The sequence below is a fragment of the Empidonax traillii genome, unplaced genomic scaffold (genome assembly GCF_003031625.1).
Source record: "Empidonax traillii isolate 1590-97213 ecotype Southwest subspecies unplaced genomic scaffold, ASM303162v1 scaffold40:size2234952, whole genome shotgun sequence".
Classification (NCBI taxonomy): domain Eukaryota; kingdom Metazoa; phylum Chordata; class Aves; order Passeriformes; family Tyrannidae; genus Empidonax; species Empidonax traillii.
In genome coordinates, this window is record NW_020955233.1 from 905,561 (window position 1) to 914,208 (window position 8,648).

The 8,648-nt window shown below is 49.5% G+C and overlaps 1 long non-coding RNA gene across 1 annotated transcript in view; it reads right to left on the reverse strand.

Annotated features, from left to right (window-relative positions):
• LOC114054803 overlaps positions 1-5,117 on the reverse strand; it is a 10,784-nt gene extending 5,667 nt beyond the window's left edge. Inside the window, exons 1-2 of the long non-coding RNA XR_003570588.1 lie at positions 3,683-5,117; positions 3,424-3,557 (exon numbers count right to left, since the gene is read on the reverse strand). This is a non-coding gene — a long non-coding RNA (uncharacterized LOC114054803). The remainder of the gene's footprint in view (positions 1-3,423; positions 3,558-3,682) is intronic.
• Between the last annotated feature and the right edge of the window lie 3,531 nt (positions 5,118-8,648).

Below are 8,648 nucleotides of genomic sequence, written 5' to 3' on the forward strand. Positions count from 1 at the left end.
GGGGGGGGGGGGGGGGGGGGGAGAGGGAAGACTTTTTACTGTAATAGCTTTAATGGCTTTCCCAGTGCTCCCAGTCCAGGAGTGGAATGGTCCCAGGGTAACTGGAGGTAACAGGGTAAGGAGAGGGGGAGGAATTGCACAATGGTCTCTTCCAGCCCTACAGAGAGCCTTAATTCTTGCCCTAAAGTCATGGTCACATGCTCAAGACAGTTTTATTTGCCAAATGTAACATAAGCAAGGGACTAAACACTTGGGATGAAATGTGAGCCGGGCTTAGTGTGTGACACCCTCACTAAATCAAGGCATGGGATCACCTCCCACTGTACATCAGCAGGACGCTCCTGCTGCTCCCACGGCACCAGCCAAGCAGTGACAGGAGCCCATACATCCCTGCCACAGGGATGACAAGAGCATCCCACCCCACGCGTCCCAGGCCTGGCTTCCTGCTGAGCCTGAGACTTGAGCCCACCAGCCGTGGCTGAGGATGCTCCAGTGCCTCGCTCAGGAAGGGATGCCCAGTTACCCACCCTGCAGGGACAGATAGCTGCTACTGCAGCTCATTTCCCTTCACTCATCTTGGGCTTCCTTGTACTCATGTCACATATTTCACAGAATCCCAAAATGGTTTGGGTTGGGAGGGACCTTAAAATCCATCTCATTCCATGCCCTGCCATGTGCAGGGACACCTTCCACTATCCCAGGTTGCTCCAAGCCCCATCCAACCTGGCCTTGGACACTTTCAGGGCTGGGGCAGCCACAGCTTTCCTGGGAATTTGCTGTGTTGTTGCAAACAATGTTGGGTTCATCTCCACAGCCATCAATTACTGCAGGAATTCCTTTCTATAACCCAAGTGGGACAAGCTGGGACAACACCCAAGTTGGGGTCCTTCACCTCAAAATGGCACGGCAGTTTTGAGCCTGGCTTATGCCTTGGTTTTCACTGCCCTGTAAGACCTCCCCTGGGAACAGGAGCTTGGGCTCCATCACTGTTCACTTCCAGAACAGGCTGACAAGGCTTGTGAAGAGCCACAGCAGCCCAAGGAGACAAGAGATGCTCTGCATGTAACACTTGGTACCACTCGAAGGTAAAGGGAGGTGGCAAGGAGCCACCACCATTTCCTGCAGCTGTTGGGGATTCAGGAAATCCAAAAATTGTGGAGAATCAGGCTGAAAAGATAGCTCACTTTTAAAGGCAGGTAGTAAATTGGAGAGAGCTCAGAGAAAGCCCCTACAAAGATGAAAGGGCAGGAGGTATTGATTTACGTAGGAAGATCAAAAGAGCTATATTTGTATATAGTAGTCTAGCTAAGTGATTACTAAGTGTTCAAAGGTGTCGTGGTTTTGCGCAGTCGGCCAGCCCCTGGGGCTGAGGATGGTTTTGTCCAGGTGATTTCTGGACAAAAAGGCCAATCAAAAAGTTCAGTGACACCTTTGCTAATTACATACTTAAGAAAACAGAAGAGAAGAGTTGTTGCGCAGTTGAAATTAAGAGCAGCAGCCATGTAGAGGTGGCAACAAGGCCCTAAGGGGGGCTAGGCCCCCTCCTTCCCCGGCCCTGGGCCGGGGGCAAGTGTAGTACTGAAGCCTCCCCTTCTCTCTTGTAAGAGAGTGAAGAAAAAACAACTTTAAAAGATGAACTACTTGGACGAGAAACCGCTGTGGAAGAATTCCAGCCAAGAGATAACGAACCTCCAAGGTCAAAGTTGGCAGATGAAGCTGCAGCAAGAGAAGTAAGTATGAAGGGGGGGGGAGCCTTGCTTCTTGCTCTCTCCCTTCAGCAGGAAAAAGACTGAAAAATAATTCCTACTACCTTTAGAAGATCGTTGGGGTGAGGAGACCCCCCCATGCGGCTCACAGAGGAGCTTGTGGATGTACCAGAGAACCGAGACTTCATGAGAGGGATTGAGATGAGGCAAAGTCCTGCTGAAGACTTTGTGACCCTGAGGGAAACCCACGCTGGAGCGATGACGGCTCAAGTGGGATATTGGGATCTGTGTGTGGGATCCATACTGCTGTTGAAGATTTTGTGACCCTGAGAAAACCTCACGCTGGAGCAGGAACAGCTCGGGTAAGGATGTTGGGATCCATGCATGGGATCCATACTAGACTCATGCCGGAGAGGTCTATCAAGGACTGTTCTCCCATGGGGAGGGACCTCCCTAGGGAAACAGGGGTAGACTCTTAAGCCATTATCCCCTGTAACCCTGTGGAAGAAGATCCATGGTAGGCAAGTGTCCCCTTGCAAGACCATGGAAGACCCTTCAGGACCTGGGTAACCCCCAGCCTTCGGTCTTAGCCCAGGAGGGGGGTAGGCCCAGCCCTGGAGGCCAACATAGAGCAAGAAAGAGAGATGAAAGAATTCCAGCTGCGACAAGAGTACTGCAGAGTTACTGGAGAGAGAGCTGGCACTCCAAGAATGGAGAAAAAGACTACTTCTCCTCCTTGGACTGATATATAAAGGGGGGAGGAGTATTTCTGTAAATAAATAGCACTTCTACTTAAGTAGAATTATAGTAGATATAGTTCTTTAGTAGTTTTTATTTTGCTAGTAATAAATGTTCATATTTTTTTCCCCAAATCCTATCTCTTTTGTCTGCATAAACCTTCTCTCAACTAATAGTAATTGTGTGAGAAGTATGAAAGCAAATTATCCCAGAGCAAAACCACGACAAAAGGGAAGAGTTTGAAGGACATAAACCAAGAGAAGGACCATCAGAGTGAGTGTAGTGAAGAGAGCTTAACAGGAACAGTGCAGGGAAAGGAAAGGAAAGGAAGGGAAAAGAGGGAAATCTCAGCTGCCTGTTCAGAGGTGCTTTTGGCAGGGAGATGTCAGCGGCTCCATTGACACCACACACTTGGTAAATCAGCTTCCCAAAGCTTCCGAAGCCCCACCCTGCACTTTGCTCACTCCAGCTCCACCTCCAAAGCAGCTCATGCCCTCCCACACCATCCAGGAGCACAGGGGAAGGTCCTCAAGAGGGCCCAGGATGCCAGCACAGCCCTGTGAGTGCCCTCACTCCCACAATAATCCCAACAGGAATGGGAATAAGGCAACTGTATATCTCAAATCCACTTCTGAGGACCCCACTGTCCTGCTCCATCCACTCCAAAGCCTAAGGAATATGCATGCCCAAACAGTTATTTAAACGTGTTTGGAACTATCACTTCTTGCCTGCAAATAGTGTTTGCAAAGTGTTAACCTGAGAATGGCACAAACCCTAATCCCTCTGCACGGTCCAGTGACATCCCACACTGCAGGGGACCTTCTGCTTGATTCTGCTCTACCTTGGCTGGGTTATTCAGCATCTGCAGGGCAAGGGCTGGGACTACAGCCAGATCCACCAAGCCTGTTCTGTTCCTTGAGGTCATTCTGACCCAAGTGAGAAAAAGGCAGTTAAAATGACTTTTTAAGAAATAACTTACCCTCAGCCTCCCTCTGTGTGCTCAGGTTGGCAGATGTCTCTCCAGTGACAAGGGACTGACTCCTCTCCAAGAGGAGCAGCAGCCAGGAGAATTTCAGAGGCTGGTGTCTTGGAAATCCTCCATGGAGAAGAATCCTGTGTGCATAAAACACATATTTCTCATGCTGGGGTGAGCCCCAAGGCACGAGGGTGTGCAGGGCTGGAGCTGGGAAGGATCTGGAGGCCATATGCTCGATTAACCAGCTGAATTCTTAAGTTACCTCATAGTCTGGTATCTGCTTACTCTATTAAAGGCTGCAGCTCTCCACCCCAGCAGTGCCTGTCCAGCCTTTCAGAGAAGGCATTTCCTACCCTGCTGGAGAAGGGAAGGGAAAGATAAGTGAGAATCTGATAAGAGAGACTGATTGAATCACTCTGCCACTACCTGGGATACCCTGAAAACTTTATGGCCTCTCTTAGCCTGAAAACATCCACAAAAAGCTTTTGCTCCAGGATCAGCAGGGACATCCAGGCAGTTTAGATCAATTCCAATGCTCTGCTCTCTGGCCACATCATTCAGCATTTTATCCACCATTTGCTGGAGTGATTCTCTTTGCTGGGAACATTTATAGACAGCAGAAAGAGGGGTCACACAGTAAGTAACGATGAGAACAGGGAGGGTTGCACTGGAGGTTAAATGAGATCAGATACCAGGGGCAGGATTCATGGCCCCTTATAGAGCCACTAAATACATTTTTCTCACCCCATCCTATCAGGTGTCAACAGGGTCTACCCCAGTCGAGGGCCCCCTGATCCACGTGCCCAAGCACGGATTCAGGAGGATAATCATCCCTCCGTGGTTGGACAGGGTAACAGAGCACATGGGGTACTCTGCTCAGCCACATGTGCTCCCCTGACCACAAGCTGCTCACCCTGATCTGCAGGGCCTGGGTACAGCACTGTGGGAAAATGAAGTCTGATGCAACCAAATGCAAGATATCACCTCTGGGAAGCAGGAATGCAAATTGCAGCTACTTATGATGTGAGAAATGACTTCAGAAAGCACCACTGCTACAAGACTAAAGACGCCGGAGTAAGTGAACATTCAGCCAAGCAGAGACAAGAACTGGTTTTTCCCTGACCCTTTGCATTTGCTCCCTCTCTTACCTTCCATTTTTCTCCTTCTTTTACCCACATTTACATGACTCCATGTAAAGAAACCCAAACCCCTCCAACATTTCACACAGAGGCTCAGAGAGCCCCTGTGCAGAGCTCACCATAGCTCTGCATTTTCAGAGCTTTTCCAGGAGATCTGTGGTGTCCACACAGGGAGGGGACGCTCCAGGGAGCATTCCAAAGGATTCCAGAAACACAGTTGGAAAAACTCCTCACTCAGCTCAGCTTGTTCAGTTTGTTGAAGAGGTGCTTAAGAGATCCCAAGATGTCCAGACACCTCCAGCATGGAAACATCCTGGGTCCCAGGGCACTTCCAAGGATTTTGACAGCTACATGATGAGATGCAATGCCTGGAAGTTCAAGTCAGGTAAGTCTCAAAATTCAGTGCAATTTCCCAGCAGGGAGGGCAAGGGAACACTGGAGGAGCTCTTGAGGGTGTGGATCCTCCTCCTTTGACACCACTGGCCCAGCAGGAGATAACTTTGGGACAACCAGGCTTTAATCCAGCTCCTGGGAGACAGGATCCAGGCTCAGGGGAGTGGGGCTGGATAGTGCAGGGCATCCCCTCATGCCCCTGCTCCCTTCCTTGTCCCCTCAGCCACGACAAGAACAGGAAATCCTGTGTATTCTGCTGCTCAGCCTTGGACTCCTCATTAAGCCCCTTGCTGTCATCCAATCTCACTCCCCCAGACCTCAGCTGGTTGTTACAGACATTGGGAAGGAATTCATTTATTTATTCTCCTCCTCCAGGCTCATTTGACCAGACAGATGTTGCCTGCTGTTTCATTTTCTTTATCTTCTCACCTTCCTCTGTATTGTCAGAGGCTGTGGCTGAAGGCACATTGGCTGTGGCTGGAGGCACAGCCAGGGTTTGTAGGTGTGCCAGGAGTGGGGGTCACCTTTTTCTGTGCCTTTTGGGATCAGCCAGTGCCATCTCACCCCGTCCCCTAGTAGGGTGGGTCACGAGGAGTTTCCATGACATTTGGTTACGATGGCCGGTACCACACACATGGTTCATAACCTGCACATCACATGCTTTAGCCTGTCGAGTGACACCTCTATTCAGAACCTTCCAGGACTGCCTAAATCAACATATGTAAGAGTTTAAATTCAATCTCTCCCCTGCCCTGTCCCTTGTAAAACTCTTTGATGACTAAGCCCATTAGGGGAGGAGCAAATGGCTTGGAAATGTCACAGCTGCTCTCTGCTGACCTTATCAAAGTGCAGGATCAATACACTGACCCCTTCAGAGCAGGAAACCTTAAGCAAGAGTCAAAGAGAAGCAATTAAAGCAGAATTTCAAGAATGGGAGTGGAGGAGATAGAAATCTCCCCCTGTTCTGGCTCTAGAGAGTGAAAAACAAATGAGCCCAAAGAAACGGTGATGCTCAGAATTATCATATACATAATTAGTATGTGATAAAGCAGCAAATAAAACATAACATCCATTCATCATGCTGACAGCTGCAAAGCCATATTGCCAGGGCCTCAGGAGTTAGCTGAGGAGGGGTGCCTTCAGCACTGCAGGTACTAATCCTCACTGCCAGCTCAGGGAGACCAACGTGCCCGTGGCTCCACTGGATGCTGGCACATCCCAGGGACTGGTTCTGAGCAGGCAAGGCAGGATCATGTGCTCCTGCCTTCCTGGATTTGAAGGATGGAGAGGTATCAGTCTTAGTAGCAGCTAAGGTGTTTCCTGTGTGTCTGTGACTTGAGGCACACGGGGACCTTCAGGAGTCCTGCAAAGCTAAAGTGACTTTCCTGACATCTGGAATTTGACCAGCTCCACCATCTCATGCCTGCAGCAGTCCCTGCCATGGCTTTGAACCAGGCAAGTTATCACCATTCAGAACAACACCTCATCCCATCCTGGCAGATGGCAAAGCCAATTCAGAGAGCCTGCAGCCACAGGGCACTTGGTGTGTTCAGCTGGACAAGAGGAGACTGAGGGGAGACCTCACTGCAGTTCCAGCTGCCTGGGTAGGGGGAGAGGACAGGCAGGACTGAGCTCAGGACTCCCCATGATTCTCCATAAGATGGAAAAGTATTTTCAGATAAACTTGTTATTAACTTTCCCATCCAGAGGGCAATCCAAGGGGTAGAGGAGCAAAGAGGAGTTATGGTTCCCATGGAGGAGAGTTTAAAGGAGCAGCTGACAGTGAAAACACCAATCAAAATCAAAGAGAGGGGGATTAAAAGGTGAATAGCTTGTAGGACTGGGGAGTCCATCCAGAGCAGCTCTCTCTACAAGGTTTGGCCAAAAGAGAGATATTTTTCATTCTTTTTGCAGATATTGTTAAAATTTACCTTTCCTCACCAGGGTGAACACGAACCATTTGAAAGCACCTTGGAGACAAAACAAGAAGAAATCAACTTCTGCATCTCCAACAGAAACATCCGAGTTCCTGCTGGCAGTGCCACACTTCGCCCTTGTTGTGCCATGACTTCCAGTTTGGGAGAGCTCCCTGTTTACCTGGGGAGAAAAAAAAAACATAAAAACATTCCCTGGATTGCTGCAACTGCCCCAATTCCTGCGTAATCCATCTCACCATCAACCATGAGCTGGTGGGAGGAACAGGAAGAGCTCCAGTCCCAGCCCTTCCTCCTTCCCTCCTTTTTTATTTGTGATCCCCTCTAATTTCATCAACTTTTTTGCTGGTTGATTCTTCATAAACTCACCTTGTTAACCCAGCACAAGGCAGGATCCTCAGCTCTCCAGCTGCCCACCTTTTCCCAGCACCATCCCTTTCAGAGGTTATCACAAAACCAAAAATAAAATAAAGCAATCAAAGGAAGTCTCTGCTGTCCTGGGAAATTCTCTGTGCTCTGGGAGGCTCATCAAACCAGGGGAAAGAAAGCAATAGCAAATTTAACAGTGCCATCCACAGCAGACACAGATGGCTGCAGTTCCTAAATAAGCATTACATTAGTGCAAAGGAGAGGGGAAAAAAACAGATAAAGGGAGAAAGGAAAATATAACAGCTGTATCTTAAGCCCGGAGGCTGATGCTAAATCTCTGTTTGTAGATGCTTTCAGCACTGACAATAAAAGTCAAGTTGTTTCCCTGGTAAAGGGGCACTGCTGAGTGTTTTATCCACCATCCTGGACCTGCTAATCATTTGGTAGGAATATCCTCCAGCTGTCCAGAAGTCCAGGCAAAACAAGCGATGGGGGCAGAGAGGGAAAGCAGTAGGGAAAAGCACTAATATTTAAACAGTGTTTTACACTGCTTTGAATGGAGTGTTCTGCTAAACAAACAAACAAACAAAACAAATAAAAAGAAATCGATAGTGCAGGATGGCCTCCAATGCACTGACAGAAAGGTCATTCACCCCCTTGTCATTGCTGACATCCTAAAACCACAGCTCACACCATCTCCCCAGCACCCAGCCTGGAATTCTGCTGGATGCACAAAATGGAGGTGAATGAACTGGAGGGCCTTGACTTGAAATCTTGACCCTTCCAAAACAGAAGAAACCTCACTCTGGAGGAGCTAGGAGTGAAAGGAGGGTTCATAAAATGAATCATGGAATGATTTGGGTTGGAAGGGATCTTAAAGCTCATCCAGTTCCAATTCCCCTGCCATGGGCAGGGACACCTTTCACTAGACCAGGTTGCTCCAAGCCCCGTCCAACCTGGCCTTGAACACTTCCAGGGATCCAGGGGCAGCCACAGCTTCTCTGGACAACCTGTGCCAGGGCCTGCCCACCCTCACAGGGAAGAATTTCTCCCCAGTATCCCATCTAACCCTGCCCTATGGTAGTGGGAAGCCATTCCCCCTTGCCCTGTCACTCCAGGCCCTTATCTCCAGTCCCTCTCCAGCTCTCCTGAAGCCCCTTTAGGCACTAAAGGGGTTCTAAGGTCTCCAGCTCTCCCAGCCTGTCTCCAGAGCACAGGAGCTCCAGCCCTTGGAGCATCTCCATGGCCACTTCTGGACTTGCTCCATGTCCTCCTGATGTTCCCTAGGGCTGAAGGCAGCTCTGCAGGGGGGTCTCACCTGAGTGGGGCAGAAGGGCACAGTCCCCCCTCACCTGCTGCCCCCACTTCTCTGGACTCAGCCCAGCACGCAGGG